We start from the raw sequence: 15,681 nt of genomic DNA on the forward strand, positions 1-15,681 counted from the left end.
CATTGAAGATTACTTATTTGAAATTCAAACCCTGGAGGGTTGATAGAGTGAAATGTTCTTATTCCACTTTTTTTTTTTAGGTTAACAATAAATGAAATACCCTTCATGCCCTGGTAAAATATATTTACTGTTATTATGTTAACTTAAGATGGATTTTGAATTTCCAAAGTTAAGATGGTCATCCCTCTGTATAGTTGAACTACACAGATTTTTAATTTGCAAACTTCAGTCTTCAGAAATTACAGTATGTAGAAAAAAATGCATGCCATAGTTTTTTTAAGGAAAAACTCAAATAGAGCTGTAGATTAGACTACATACATAACAAAAAACCATGACTACTTTGTAGTGTAGGAATTTGAAAATAATTGCATTTCTCTGAATTCTCATTAATAGGAAGCATTTGTTATTGGGAACAGCTTTATGAGTCTGTCATCAGATGCAGCTCATTATGTGGCCTTGCATTACTTTTATCCACTTTCGCTTAGCATAACTTATTCTTAGCAGGGCGGGAACTTTTGCATTGTCGTCATTGAAGTGCTTTATGTGAGGTAGCAGGGTGATGGTGGAAAGAAGCAATATGTTTGGAGTGTGAGCAAACACACAGACTTGAGTTTTCCCTGCAAAAGGAGTTGTGTCTCATCTGGCACCTTTTGGCTAAAAATATTAGTTGCTTGTTTTGACTATTACCTCTGTTGCTGAACTTTGAGTAAAGAAAAAAGAAAAGTTTAGTACCTGTAAAGTGGAGGATTTCTATGTTCATGGGGACTACAGACAACCCGAAGAAATATTTGGCATGCTTCTGCCTAAATTGTCCAAGATCTACAAAAATGCCCATGAGCAGAACCTCTTGGATTAGCCAGCACAGTGCTGGTCAAAAAGAATGGGATAGAAAAACCAGAACACCTGCATGCTAGACTTGGTTTTCCCCTGAAGAGACACCTTACCTTTCTGTCATGAATAGAATTTTCTAACACTTGAACTTTCATTGTGTCATTTCAGCTGCCCATCCCTGTTGTCCACCAGGAAGAACTCATGTTTTTTTCCCACTGAAGGGGTGGGAAACAAAGGTTCAAAGCACTTAGATCTTTACTCTTTGTCAGTCTAAGATTCTTTCCACTTGAATGTCATTAGTCAACTGTGCTACTACTAGGAAATTCAGTTTCTTGATATATAAAATTAAAGATTTTTACTCAGTTTTTCCCAATATTTTTTCAAGTCTGATCTAATCATATTTCTACATTTCAGACACCTATCAACTATATATAATTAGCTATTTTATAAATGGTTTATTAGGAAAATTTTCAGTTTTTCAATCTACAAAATAGTCATATTCTGTTATAAAATATCGAGCATTTCTTCTGATTACACTCCAGTGCACAAGTACTGGCTGTGGGTAATAGCAGCATATATTTTACTATAGATGAATAGCATCTGATTTCTCATTGTGTTTACAGAATTATTTAATTTGAGAATTGTGATTTTAAAGGTTTTTAAATTTTGTGGATTCCAACCACTCACCCAAATTCTCCCAATCTAATTTCTCTCATTAATATAAACACTCAATAAAAAGGCAATGGATATAAATGGAGAATTCATTGAAGAGGAAGTATAATTAGACAAGATAGATGATAGATAGATAGATAGATAGATAGATAGATAGATAGATAGATGCTCAGCCTCACTAATAGCCAAGCAAATGGAAATTTAAATAATGAGACACCATTTTACACACATCAGACTGGAGAAAAGGTATAAAAGATTAATTACATACAGTGATGATAAGGATATATGGAAATAGGAAACCTCGTATACTAGATCACATCAGTTAATATTTGTTAAATACTTTATAGAATATCTGGCATATAGTCAGCACTTTAAATTTATTGTTAAAAATAATTAAGGGCCATGTGGGTGGCTCAGCCAGTTAAGCGTCTGACTATTGATTTAGGCCTAGGTCATTAACTCAGGGTCCTGAGATTGAGGCCCACATCAGGCTCTGTGCTGTTCCTGGAGCCTGCTTGGGATTCTCTCTCCCTTTACCTTTGTCCCTCCCCCTGTTCTGTCCCTCTCTCAAAAAAAAAAAAAAAAAAAAAATACTACTACTAATAATAAATAATTAAACTACTAGTGCAAGTATGAATTGATTAAAATCTTTTCAAAAGCTATCTGGAAAAAAAAGTTATCTGGAAATATCTATAAACATTAAAAATGTACTTAAATTTTAAGTGAGCCCTGCTACTTTTGACAAATATATTGCAGAAATAAGAGTACCGGTATTTAAGAATGAATGTAAGAGGATATTTATACAAAAATACTGAAAATAAATTGAATGTTCATCAGCAGAAGAATAATTATATAATATCTGAATCCCAAGGAAACTGGTAAATCTTGACTTTTTTAAAAAGATTTTATTTATTTATTCATGAGAGACACGGGGGTGGGGGTGGGGGGCAGAGACACAGGCTCCATGCAGGGAGCCTGATATGAGACTCCATCCCGGGACTCCAGGATCATGCCCTGGGGCGAAGGCAGGTACTAAACCGCTGAGCCACCCAGGGATCCCCAGGTAAATCATAACAATTTGAGGAGAGTTTATTCACAAAGACAGTATTTTAAAGTATGATCAGCATGGAGCCTGCTTCTCCTTCTGCCTGTGTCTCTGCCTCTCTCTCTCTCTGTGTGTCTCTCATGAATAAATAAATAAAATCTTTAAAAAAAAAAAGTATGATCAGCATGTAGGGAATCCACATCCAATCCTATTCAGTGACCCAATTTTAATAGGAATGGAGCTGTTACTCTCCTTGAGCCCAAGAAGAATCTGTGACCAAAGTTCATAAGGAACGTAGAGGAGAGGAGAACATGAGAGAAGTGGTCTTCAGTTGAGGGACACAGTCAGGCTGAGGTAGACTTGCATAGAGAGAACTAAGAAATAAATATGCTGTCCTGAAAAGAAGAAGAAGGAAGAAGGGAGAAAAAAGGAGATGTAGGAGAAAGAAGAAGAAGAAAAAGAAGAGAAGAAGAAGAAAGAAGAAGAAGAAGAAGAAGAAGAAGAAGAAGAAGAAGAAGAAGAAGAAGAAGAAGAAGAAGAAGGAGAGGAAGAAGGAGAGGAAGAAGAAGAGGAGGAGGGAGGGAGGGGGAAGAGGAGGAGGAGGAGGAGGAAGAAAGGAGGGAAGGAAGGAAGGGAAGAGGGCAGGGGAGGGGGGAGGAGGAGAAGAAGAAGAAATAAATGCATTTTCCTCACTGTTTTTCCTTTCTTTACTCTCCTGCCAGAGCTACCTATTTGTCATGCCACTCAGAACCACTGGGTAAGAGAACCCCTGAGAGTCTCCTTCCCAGAGTGCAAGGTAGAGGCAGTTAGAGAGAGGATCTGGGTAGTCAAGTAGAAGTTATCTAACATAATACTCATGTCACACGGACACTATAGAATAATACTCAGGGTTTTTTGTTTGTTTGGTAGGTTTGGTTTGGTTTGATGTTTTTTTGGCTGGGTAAGGTATACTTTATTGATGGTAGATGACAAGGTGGGGCTCCCCAAGGTCCTCCCCTTCCTTGGGGTCTGGGATGTGAATTGGAGGTCAGGAGATTCTCAGTGTTTTGGGGGATTAAGTCAGGGCAGGGACTCCCCAGCCCCACTGAGGGCCTCTCTCTTCCTTTTGTTCTTGCTGGTGCTGGTGGTCCAAGAGGCTCTTACTCTTTGGGGGCCATATGGACCATGAGATCCTCCACCCAGTTGCTGTAGCCGAATTCATTGTCATACCAGGAAATGAGCTTGACAAAGTGGTCATTGAGGGCAATGCCAGCCCCGGCATCAAAGGTGGAAGAGTGGGTATCACTGTTGAAGTCGCAGGAGACAACCTGGTCCTCAGTGTAGCTCAGGATGCCCTTGAGGGGGCCCTCTGATGCCTGCTTCACCACCTTCTTGATGTCATCATATTTGGCAGCTTTCTCTGGGCAGCAGGCCAGATCCACAACTGACACGTTGGGGGTGAGGACACAGAAGGCCATGCCAGTGAGCTTCCCGTTCAGCTCAGGGATGACCTTGCCCATAGCCTTGGCGGAGCCAGTGGAAGGAGGGATGATGTCCTGGGGAGCCCCTTGGTCGTCATGCCACAGCTTCCCAGAGGGGCCGTCCACGGTCTTCTGGGTGGCAGGGATGGCATGGATGGTGGTCATGAGACCCACCATGATGCCAAAGTTGTCATGGATGATTTTGGCCAGAGGATCCAAGCAGTTGGTGGTATAGGAGGCATTGCTGACAATCTTGAGGGAGTTGTCATACTTCTCGTGGTTCATGCCCATCACAAACATGGGGGCATCAGCAGAAGGAGCAGAGATGATGACCCTCTTGGCCCTGCCCTTCAAGTGAGCCACAGCCTTCTCCATGGTGCTAAAGACCCCAGTGGACTCCACAACACGCTCAGCACCAGCATCACCCCCATTTGATGTTGGCGGGATCCCACTCCTGGAAGATGGAGATGGACTTCCAATGGATGACAAGTTTCCCGTTCTCAGCCTTGACCATGCCATGGGATTTGCCATGGGTAGAATCCTACTGGAACATGTACACCGTGTGGTTGAGGTGAATGAAGGGGTCATTGATGGCAACAATATCCATTTTGCCATAGTTAAAAGCAGCCCTGGTGACCAGGCACCCAATATGGCCAAATCCATTCACTCCAACATCATGCTTCAGGGACACGGCTGGCACTGCACCAGAAGATGCGGCTGTCTGTTGAACGGGGAGGAGCAGAGAGCCTAATACTCAGTTTTTGAAAAGATATATGAACTGATATCAATGATCTATATCATGGATATACATATCCATATATGATACATATTTGGGAAAAAAGTAGAGTATAAAGTTTGAATATGATTCAAAGTTTCAAAACAATAATTGTGTGCATGTGTGTATGTATTAATATATAAGCATGTATGTGTGTGAATATATTAGCTTATTATTTTAGTATTTCTACAAAACTTTTGAAATATGTTAGGATGATAATATATTAAAGATTGTGATACTGCTAACTGCATTCTGCAAGTGTGTGGCAGGTGATTGGTAATATATATTCACTAGCTGAAAGCGCTGAAATGAAGAGAGAATTTGTGCATAATTTTCATAAACTAAAGTTTGCTTTGCAATATGAATAGACAAAATAGTGTACAGAAACATAAACTTTCAGAAGGAGAAGATGACAATTCTGTGTTTTTCTCATATCCACATGGCTGGAATTTAAGTGGCCTAGAGCGTACTGGAATCTGGTCTATGTTTGAGCCAGAGAAACCTAACAATCATTTGTAGGCAACTCCAGTGTGAGGGAATTCAATGAGGCCTTCAGTTCTGCAGCAACTTATCTCAAAGTCAAAAAGTTATAGGCAAGTCTGGAATGTTTGTTAGATGATAGATGATAACAAATCTGATTTCTTCCATTCAACTGGGAGTCCCTAAATACTTGGGAATTCTTCTTATTTACTGAAGGATTTTTTTTTTATAGGCATCCCCTACCTCATTTTTAATAGATATCTATGTATACAACACATTTTCCCATTTTTAAAGTTTTCTCAAATGTCATTGGCTTTCAAATATTATCTTTTCACAAAGCAATTTACAGACCTTGTTGTTTTAAAGATACATGCCAGACTTGGACTTGCTACAGATAACACACCACACTTGCACAGCTGTTTCGTCAACCTTACCTGGGATCATTTTCAAAATTCCAGGGCAAGACAGGAGTCCCACAACCAAATGCCTGGAACACAGCCAGTCTCACAGCACTGAGTCAGTATGACATACAAACAGTGAGTCAAAGCTATATTTGGTTCTTGGATCTACAAGACATCAAACAAATGGTATTCTCCTCCCTCTCTCCCTCTCTCTCTCTCTGGATATATATATATATATATATATATATATATATATATATATATATCTTCCTCTCTCTTTGATCTATAAAATAATATATGAAATCAAATATGATGTCTTTCCAAAGAAATATGGATGCTCTGACTTTATGGGCCCAGGGTCTGTTGGAAAGCTCTGTGGGAGGCAACATAAGTTACACTTGGGCCTTTTTTCAGGTATGGTTGTACATATGGAGAGCATTGGCTGTCATTAATGATGCTTCAGATGTGAAAGGCAGCAATTATGTAGCTACTTTTTAAAAGAAAAAAATTCTGGTATGGCAAAGGAGCGATTTTATCAGGTATAAATTCTGATCATCTAAAATAAATGACCTATCAGGTGGGAATTATACCCTTGACATTGTAGAATTATCACCAGAACTAAATAGCTCAATGTTAGTGAAAATTGAACATTGGTTTTAATCATAAATTACATATAGCAAGCTAGACAGCGAGTAATACTGAACAAGCTAATCTAATAATTGCTTACTCTTATTTTCATGATTTATTTTTGTACTCTGAGTGCTTGAAGATAGTGGTATAGGTAGAGGTTCATAGAAGTGTCTGAAAGCTTTCATGACAAACAAACAGGTGGTTATCACTGAAAAACTTGAATAAAGCAGGTCAAAGTTTGAGAATCTCAATGTTTTCCCATACCTCCCCATGTCACCATTTTAGTTTCTAGGCCAGAAGGAAAGGAAGCAGAAAGCAAAACAAGCAAAACTGAGCAATAAAAAGTCAAGCAAATAGGAAAGCAGTAAGGTTAAATCAATGACTATTTTGTGATGTTGGGGAAGGCAGAACAAATTGCCACCAAATGATACAACAAACTTGTGAAATATAGCGCAAAGGCAGATTTATAGGCTGATACCATAGGTAGGACTGGCTAAGCGGTCTTTGGCTGAACAGAACTCTTGCAGCTGGTTTCTAAGTACCTTGTGGATCTCAGTCCATTTTCTTCTTTATTCCTACAGTGTTACTTAGTCCAGAGACTATATACCAGGGAATAATTTTAAAGGTGTCATGTCACAGTCCATTTGCAGATTGGAGCCTACTGAAAATACCCTATGAACTAATGACCAATAATTACTGACAATCCATGACTTAATAATGACCCATAGATAAAAATGTCAGTTATTAAAAAAAAAAAATGTCAGTTATTGTTCCTGCTGCCTCTCAGCACCACTGATTTTCTTCCACTGTCACCTGCCTTCTCCCCACTCTCCCATTGCTGTGATAGCTCTAAAGGAAAAACTAAAACTTTGCTATCAGTTAGGGGGCCTGTGGATTAAGAAACAAAGACATGAAGCAGTAAGAGAGAAAGAGAAAAAAAAAAGATATGCTTTAGGGGAAGTAGAGTTTTATACTTCTAGACTGGACTGATAAGCCTACTCAGTGACCTATACTGCCAAAACCTAACTTCTTCATGAGCTAGCTGAATTTTTCACTTAGCTTCATGTTGGGTCAAAGGTCAAGGGCCTCTTATTAGTTTCAAAAATTAGCAGAATATGTTGAATGGCTGCTAAGTAAGAAGCATTCGATAGATATTTTATCCTCACAATTATCCTGGGAGCTATGATGCTATTAATCCGATTTAAGACCTGAATAAGCAAAGACTCAGAAAAGGGTTAAGTAATTTGCCAAAACCAGGGTGATGGAGCCAAAACTCAAAGGCAAGTATCAAGCCCCAGAAAGTATCTTTGTTCCTTCTTTTGCCATTCTACCCTGCCTTCTGCATTGCTATCAGTACTTCATAGTTTAATGCAATTGATTCCGTCTAGATCCATTCATTCATCCAGGATCTGGCGAACTTCTGTTGAACACTGCGTGGGGTACTCTGTTAATTCCTGAAGCCTCACAAGCTCAAGTGCACTAAGAAATTGACTTTGATATAGAGGTGTGGTCAGGTGGCTGCGTGTTGATTATTCAGCAGAAGCATAGATGAGTACTGCCTGGGGAGGGCCTCTACCGATTTTGTATAGCAAGTATTAGAAAGGAACTAGGTAACAGAAAGTCAGAAAGTACTAATGACGAGTTTCACATTTTTTGAAAATATCACTAAACTTGATGGTTTTTAAATGTGTCATTGTGGCTAGGTTGAACTGTATTTCCCAAATTTCCCGGGGTATTTCTGGTTAGGGTGGTAACAAAAAAATATTTTCATGAGAGATTTGGAAGGGAAGAGTGATGAAGCAACCATTTTGTCTTTATTCTCAGGTCAAAGCAGGTGCTTCTCCAGCTCATGCATGTTTTCACTTATCCACTGACTCACCTTGGGATTGGGTAGTAGCCAGGCCTACAATTCTCTCATCTTTCCCTGATCTTCCTTCAGTTTCTCTGACTCCTGGGCCAAGGGCATGTTTAGCTCCATGGCAAAGGGTAGCAGCTTCTCCTGTAGGAAACTTTATCAAGGTTAGAGCCAGTTCCACTCTGTCCTCAAACAAGTTAACAGCCTGTGCTCATAAATGCCACCTTCCATTCCCGTTTGTCTGTGACTTATGCATTTCAAGCTCCAACATCAGAAAGGAAGTAGTTACTGAGACTGTTCAACCAGCTTCCACATTTTGTCTGGTCAAATTTCTATATTAAAACCTCTGATTGAAAAAAAAAAAAAAAAAACCCTCTGATTGAACTCTAATACACTAGGGAAGGAGAGTCTAAATGTTCTCCCTCCAACATTTCTAGATTACATGTCCTAACTGAGTCTCATACTCTTTGAACCTCATATATATATGTGCCTCAGGGATCATGAACCTCTTTTTTTCTTGGTCTGTGCTATAGACAGAAATCTATATGTTGCAACAAAATTAATATGTTGAAACCTAATCCCTAATGACATAGTATTTAGAGATGGGCCCTTTGGAAAGTGATTATGTCATTATATATTATGTATTATGTGTTATGGGTATACCATTATTTATTTAAATTATACAAGTAGTAGACACACATAGTCAAGAATGTGTGCAGAAAGCTATGAAATATAAAATAAAATTGGCCTTTCCTCATAGCCCTATTTCCATTCTACTATTTTAATCAGTGTCAAAAGTTCGTTTTATTAGTCACACTGAGTTTAATATTACAACTTTAAATTCTGTACTATCCCTCTGTTTTTTGATCTGTAAACACCAAATAGTAACTATTCACTTTCTTAAGTAAAGGATGAAAATTCACTGTATTTACATCATCTTCCATTCCTCTGCCACAAAGTAGACATTCTTTACTGATGTATTTTTAGTTTTCATGTAGTAATTTTACTTTAAACTGTATTTTTAACCTTTTATTTTTTCTATCAACTTTTAATCAGTAGATATTACTGATGTCCTTCTATGAAAGATGAGGAAATTAATTCACCTACTGACCTTTTCCTACATATTCTTTTTCCCCATCCCATGTCTCAATTTCTGTCAGCTATATCTTGATTTTCCAACATCAAGATGAATAATATTGACTAGTATGTTCAATTCCATCCCTGTAGTTAGGTATACTCTCTTTTATTTTTAGTTTTTTTTTTTTTTTTTTCTCTCAAGGCTGAAAACCAATAAATAACATTTGTTATACCCACTCTTAAATACACCTATTTACTGTCCAACCAAATAAAATATTTGGACCATAAAAAGAGTAATAAAATCCTATGTAACTGAAACTTCTAAAAGGCCAGGGATAGTGGCTTCTCTTTTATTTCTTTTTCTATGTCCTTCTTTTCTGGGTCACTTTCAAATATCTTTTTCTTATATCTTATGTAATACTTCCTTGAATTACCAGGAACACATCTGCAACTGAACAACTTGTAGCAGGGGAGACACATACTAATGGGAACCATAGGACATCTCAGCTAGAGGCTGTTAGAACTAACTGACTAGGGGCAGCCTGGGTGGCTCAGCGGTTTAGCGCTGCCTTTAACCCAGGACCTGATCCAGTAGACCTGGGATCCAGTCCCGTGTCAGGCTCCCAGTATAGATTCTGCTTCTCCCTCTGCCTGTGTCTCTGCCTCTCTCTCTCTCTCTTTCTGTGTGTGTCTCTCATGACTAAATAAATAAAATCTTTAAAAAAAAAAAAAAAAAGAATTAACTGACTATAGGATTTGGGTTTGTGTTAGATGGTTTGGGAGATAATTTAAGAAAGTAGGGTTTGCTTTCGATTACATACTCTGAGGAAGCCAGAATAATGATGTGATTGGGTGTCTTAGTAAATCTTTTCTGTAAGGAGAGAAGATTAGATGGAGGTTAAAGCCATAATTTATAAAGAAGAAGCAATCACTTATGAGCCAGGATAAAAGAATGTTGGTTATTATTGTGGTGTGGACATTGTTCATGTTTGTCTGTGTTTAGACATGATTGTGTAATGGTCTTAACTTGTCTTCTTTCATCATTGTCACGGAGTGGCTGTGTCTGATGTTGATGTGCTATGAAATTGTTTATGTTCAATAGGAGAAATCAAGGCCTAGCAATGATTGCCAGGCCAGCTCATAGCAACACCAAGATTTACCTGACAATTCCAGGCCTCCTGGATGTCAGGAGCTGCTAGCTAGCTGTCTATCATCTATCTCTCTATCTCTCTATCATCTATTTTTTAATCCTATTCATATATTATGTATATTATAGTTTGTGTATATATAAAATCTTATATATGTTGGTGAATGTAAATGTATATAATCTTACACATATACATAGATGTGTGTATGCTTTTTTTTGTGTGTGTATATACATATACATGTACACACTTGCGTGCATTCCTAACTGGAGGATATTATGCTCCTCATTTTCCTACTTACTAGGAATGCTGCTAAATATTCTATAATGCACATGATAAATCTTCACAACATAGAATTATCTGGCCCAAAATGTTGATAGTGCTGAGGTTGTGAGGAGAGAAATTCTAGTATCTATATTTATGTATATGTGTTTATGTATACATAAAATAATACATATACATATCTGTACTCCTACATATATACATGTATATGTATATGCATGTGTGCAGTATAATAGATGAGAAATTTTCTGAGTCCCTACATGTCCTCCCCTAGTTTTCCAAATTTATTTTCTTATTACTCTTGGTTAATAATGATATGGGAGAGCTTGGTTCTTGTCTCACAGAGTCAAAGAATGAATCTTGCGAAAAAAAGGAGAGGTGAGTAAGGCCATAGAAGTTTATTAAGCAAAGATATACAGAAAGCTCTCAGAAATGAGAGGGGTCCAGACTGGGTTGCCCCTGAGGGCTTGTAGGGTTGGTCTTTTATTGAAAGCCAACCAGGGAACCTAAATCTTTTAACATATCTATTGATATCACCATTGAGTAAGGACTACTGATAACATCTTTAATGGCTTACTTCCTTTTTAGGCTCCTGCAATTCTTTGTTAGTCACAAGTAGCTGTTATAACAAGACCCCATCTCTGGCAGGGACTGGATGGTCTGGTTTATTTATCTCCGGTTTACTCGCATCTCCACATTTTTGGGATTTTTGTGAGCCTGATTCCATGGCCCCCTACCTAGCCCTGCCTTACCCCCATTTGTCCCTAATTTAATAATCTGGCTAAGTATAGAACAGTAAGCTTAGGATTTAAAAATATTACTCCACTATACTCTATTATTTAGTATTGCTGATGAAAAGTCTGAAGTAAATGTAGTTTTTAATGTTTTATAGATATTTTTTACTCTCTCGAATTTTTAAAGATTTATCTATGTACCTAGGTGTAGGTTCTTTTGTAATTTTTCCATTAATTCTATGGGTCTTTTTAACACAAATATTTATACTATTCTTCAGTTTAGAAAATGTTTTCTTAGTTCTTAAGTATTTTTTCTCCTTCATTAACTGTGGTCTATATCTTTTTTCCTATACTTTTGGAGTGTATCCTCTACATACTGTCTCTGTATCATATAGCCTAGAAAACATCTTTAATTTGGATCACTTATTTAGTCTTCAGCCATCTTTATTTTATTAATCAGAAAATTTATTGGTTTTGGCTTCAAAAATCATAGCATAGTTTTCAAAATTTTTAATTTTTAAAAAATTTTCTTTTCTCTACCTGTCGTCTTGGTTTTATTTTTAAAATACAGCACGATTTGAAAATCTCTGAAGTTATTAATTATATATTTTGATTACTTTTTTCTCTAATGATTTGTTTCTAGCCTGTTTTATTTTTGCTGTCATCCATATTGTTGACTGTCCTTATCTCTCAGTTCCATCTTGATTGCCCATTTTTAATTAATTGAAAGACTAGGTTAATTAACATACGCAAGGAGCCTGGAGACCCACACAATTGCCAGGAGAATGACTTGACTCTGGAGATGGAGCAGGATAAGTTATTTCCCTCAAGGGCAGATTGGATTTTCTGATTTTCCCTTCTTTATTCACTGAGGCTGTCAGGAATTATGCAAAACTCCAGTGTGTCTCTCACATAGAACCTTAAACCCTCCCCAGACAGATTACAAACTTTCTTTAAGTTATGTCAGGGTATTACGAGGTGGGCAAAAGCCCTTTATGTCAACCACTCTGTTTTCTTGTGCAAGAAAGGAAGGGGTTACTCTCTTAGATATTTTGTAATCAATTATTTAATAACTTTTTCTGATGGCTCCAAAGCCCACTGCTGGGAAAACTACTGATGAGTATCTTGGGCTTCTGTCTCCAGGGCCCTTCTGGATGTTGGTGCTGGATAAACACTGCCTGAGTCTGTGTGAATGGAGATTCTGGGAGTCGTGCAGTGCACAGCTTGAGAACTACAGTTCTGCTCTTTCATCGCTTTGATATTTCTGTCACTCTCAGTCTAGCTTGCAAAATATCTCTGAATTCTTATCTTCATGGATTCCCAATGATCTCACTTTTTTCTCTTATGAATATTATTTTAAATATTTAATATTGGTGAAGTTTTGGAATATAGGTGAGGTCCGGAGCCGATGACCAAGAAAGAATTCTTGAGACGTCTTTGGTGCAAAATGTGGTTTTATTAAAGCTTGGGGACAGGAAGAGCTGCTGCCTTGGGCCTGTGAGGGGTGACTGATTATATACCTGGGAGTTGCCTGGGATTTGAAGATAGGGTACTCGCTAAGGAATTTTGGAAGCAAGGTTTCCAGGACCCTGAGGGGGCTAGCGTTTGGTGGGAAAAGATCACTTAATACCCCCTAGTAAAGCCTGAGTCGTGAGACCCTTCAGATGTGTATCAGTGGGCCATATGCTTGGGGGATAATTGCTAACAAGTATCTTGGGGGTTTAAAGATAAAGGAAATTTCTAAAGGAATTTTTATATGTTAAAGTAGACTTAGAGTCTCTTGGAGGTCGGGCTAAGATTGCCTTTTGCCCTTAGCAAAGTATGAACATAGAGGCAGTTGAGTCTGTAGAGGAATGTCACTCTCTTGTTTCAAGGACTTGTCAATGTGCTTTGTCCTCAGCTAGTCCTCTGTTCCCCCATCAATATGACTTTAGAAGGAAGGGAAAATCAAGTATTCTTAGCCCGATGACTTGAATCAGAAACTATGCATTATGTTTAGTTGTATTAGTTTCCCTGGATATTATCTCTAATTAGATTAACCCCTAATATTATCACTCCAAAACTCAGGAGAAATAGGCAAGCTTCACATAACATTTATATATAAAATTTTCAATTTTATTTGTGAAAAACTGTGACTAATTCAGAATAACACAGAGATCATTTAGGAATTCCTTGGGAACTTCTTTATTAGCCTCAGATACTTGAAACATTGAAACACATTAAAGTATATGTATATAAATGAGAAATAGAGTCATGAGGATGGAAATTACTTTTTTTGAAATTTACTTTTTAGAAGAAGTGATAATATTTATGTCTATAAGTTCCTCTACTGAAAATTTCAGGTAAGATAAGTAAATTCTATTTAAGGGAGAAAGGATTAATCTTAAAACTTTTAGTTTAGGAAGAAAAAGAATAGAAAGAGAAGGAAAGGAATAAAAGACTGATTCTTGACTGTTTCTTTCCTATTCTAACCAATGGAAAACAATCAGTTGTGTCTTTGGCTTAATACTTGTCAACCAAAGGAGGACAAGTGATGTGTCACAGGTTGGGTTCCCTGAGAAGCAAACTCTCAGATGGAGATCTGTATGCAGGATGTTTATTAGGGAGTGCTCTTAAAGTCAATACCATGGAAGAGAGGGAAAAGAAGCAGGAGAACATAGTTGAACCAGGATGTAGCCCAACCAAGACTTCAGCTCATCCCACAGGAAGCTCTGGAACTCATCTGTGTTTTGGAGATGTCTCTATTTAGTATAAAAGAGCTGAGCCTTGATATACCCAGGATGATCAGCCATTGGATATAGGCACACCTATAGAGGTGTAGCTTGGCTGAGGTAACTTTTTTTTTTTTTTTTTCCTGAAAATAGCCCTCAAAAAGGCTAATAGTTGATGGCCATCTTCTGATATCACACCCAACATCTAGGGAAATAATAATTCCTTTATCCCTGAAAGGCAATTCAGGGAGTACATCATGCTTTAACCGTAATGCACCCCTTCTACAACTTTCTACTTCTTCTTACAGGTTCTGGAGCATCTTCCTTCTCTTTGAGAAAGGGGAGGATAAAAGAGGAAGGTTAGTGGGACAAACTAGCCCTAGTTGCTAGCTCAGGTTCTAACAGCGCAACAGGAGATGTTTCTCAAAAGCCATAAATACAGACTATAGATGCAATGGCTGTGCTCCAGAATCCTAGAGGTCTGCATAGCATTCTCCCACTAGGGCTTGTCATGAAGTCCATATGGTGTCCTTTCCACTGCTAATATTTCTAGTACGTCAGAGCTATATGACTGCAATTCAGAGTTGCCTGCGCTGCAGCCAGGAATTACTACGGAGCCCTTTCCTGCTCTGGGGCTAACTCTTAGCCACTGATCTTTCAGGTACTAGCTCTAGCCTCAGGTGTGAAGTATGCTGCCTCCAGGCCTACCAGCCCTAGGTTTCGTTCTTCACTGGTGGGAGGCACAAAATGCAGTAACATGCCCTTTACTTTGAAGAGAATGTCCTAGCATGCTGCAGCCTTAAAATTTTTAGTAGCCTGGTGGGCCCCTGAAGCTATTTCATAGGATTTATTTCACACTCTCTGGAATGCATATGACTTATCAAGACTTCCATCATACTAGCCACTTCTTGCTCATCCAGTCCAATTAGAATGATGTCATTTATATAATAGTAGAGCAGAATGATGTTCTGTGAAATTATCAGACAGTCTGGATTTCTTCAAACTACATTATGTCAAGAAGATAGAATAGCTACCATATCCTAGAGCAAAACTGTAGATATATTTTGTTGTCTGTTCTTTTCTACTGACAAAGATACAAAAGAAAACATTCACCAGATCAAATCAATGGCCACTTAACAAGTTCCTGAGGTCATGCTAATCTGTTCTAGCAAATATACCACATCTGGCACCACAGCAATAACTGGTGCTGTTGCTTTCTTGAGTTTACAGTAATCCACTTTATCCTTTGTGGTTTTTTGTTTTTGCATTTTGGGCTTTGTTTTTTGTAGGGATAAGAGGGGTCTTAAACAAAGCTGTGATGACTATCATTCCTGTGTCTTTTAAGGTATTTAGAGGTGATGTTAATTTCTGCCATTCCCTGCAGTGAGATAATGTTGTTTATTTCTCCTATCCTAGTTTAGGTGGAGCAGTTTTAGAGATTTCTGCTTGGTCTTAATAGCTCTTGCACCACAGGCCAAGAACCTAATGTATGGGTTGGCACCAAATAGCAAATATAAACATTATATATTTGGGGCTCAAATGATCATTTGGTGATTCTGCAAATGCAGTCAACCCACTGTGAA

General features: G+C 38.0%; 1 pseudogene; it reads right to left on the minus strand.

Annotated features, from left to right (window-relative positions):
• Positions 1–3,687: 3,687 nt before the first annotated feature.
• Positions 3,688–15,366, minus strand: LOC144304748 (glyceraldehyde-3-phosphate dehydrogenase pseudogene; annotated as a pseudogene).
• Between the last annotated feature and the right edge of the window lie 315 nt (positions 15,367–15,681).

Source organism: Canis aureus, chromosome 34, assembly GCF_053574225.1.
Source record: "Canis aureus isolate CA01 chromosome 34, VMU_Caureus_v.1.0, whole genome shotgun sequence".
Taxonomy (NCBI): Eukaryota; Metazoa; Chordata; class Mammalia; order Carnivora; family Canidae; genus Canis; species Canis aureus.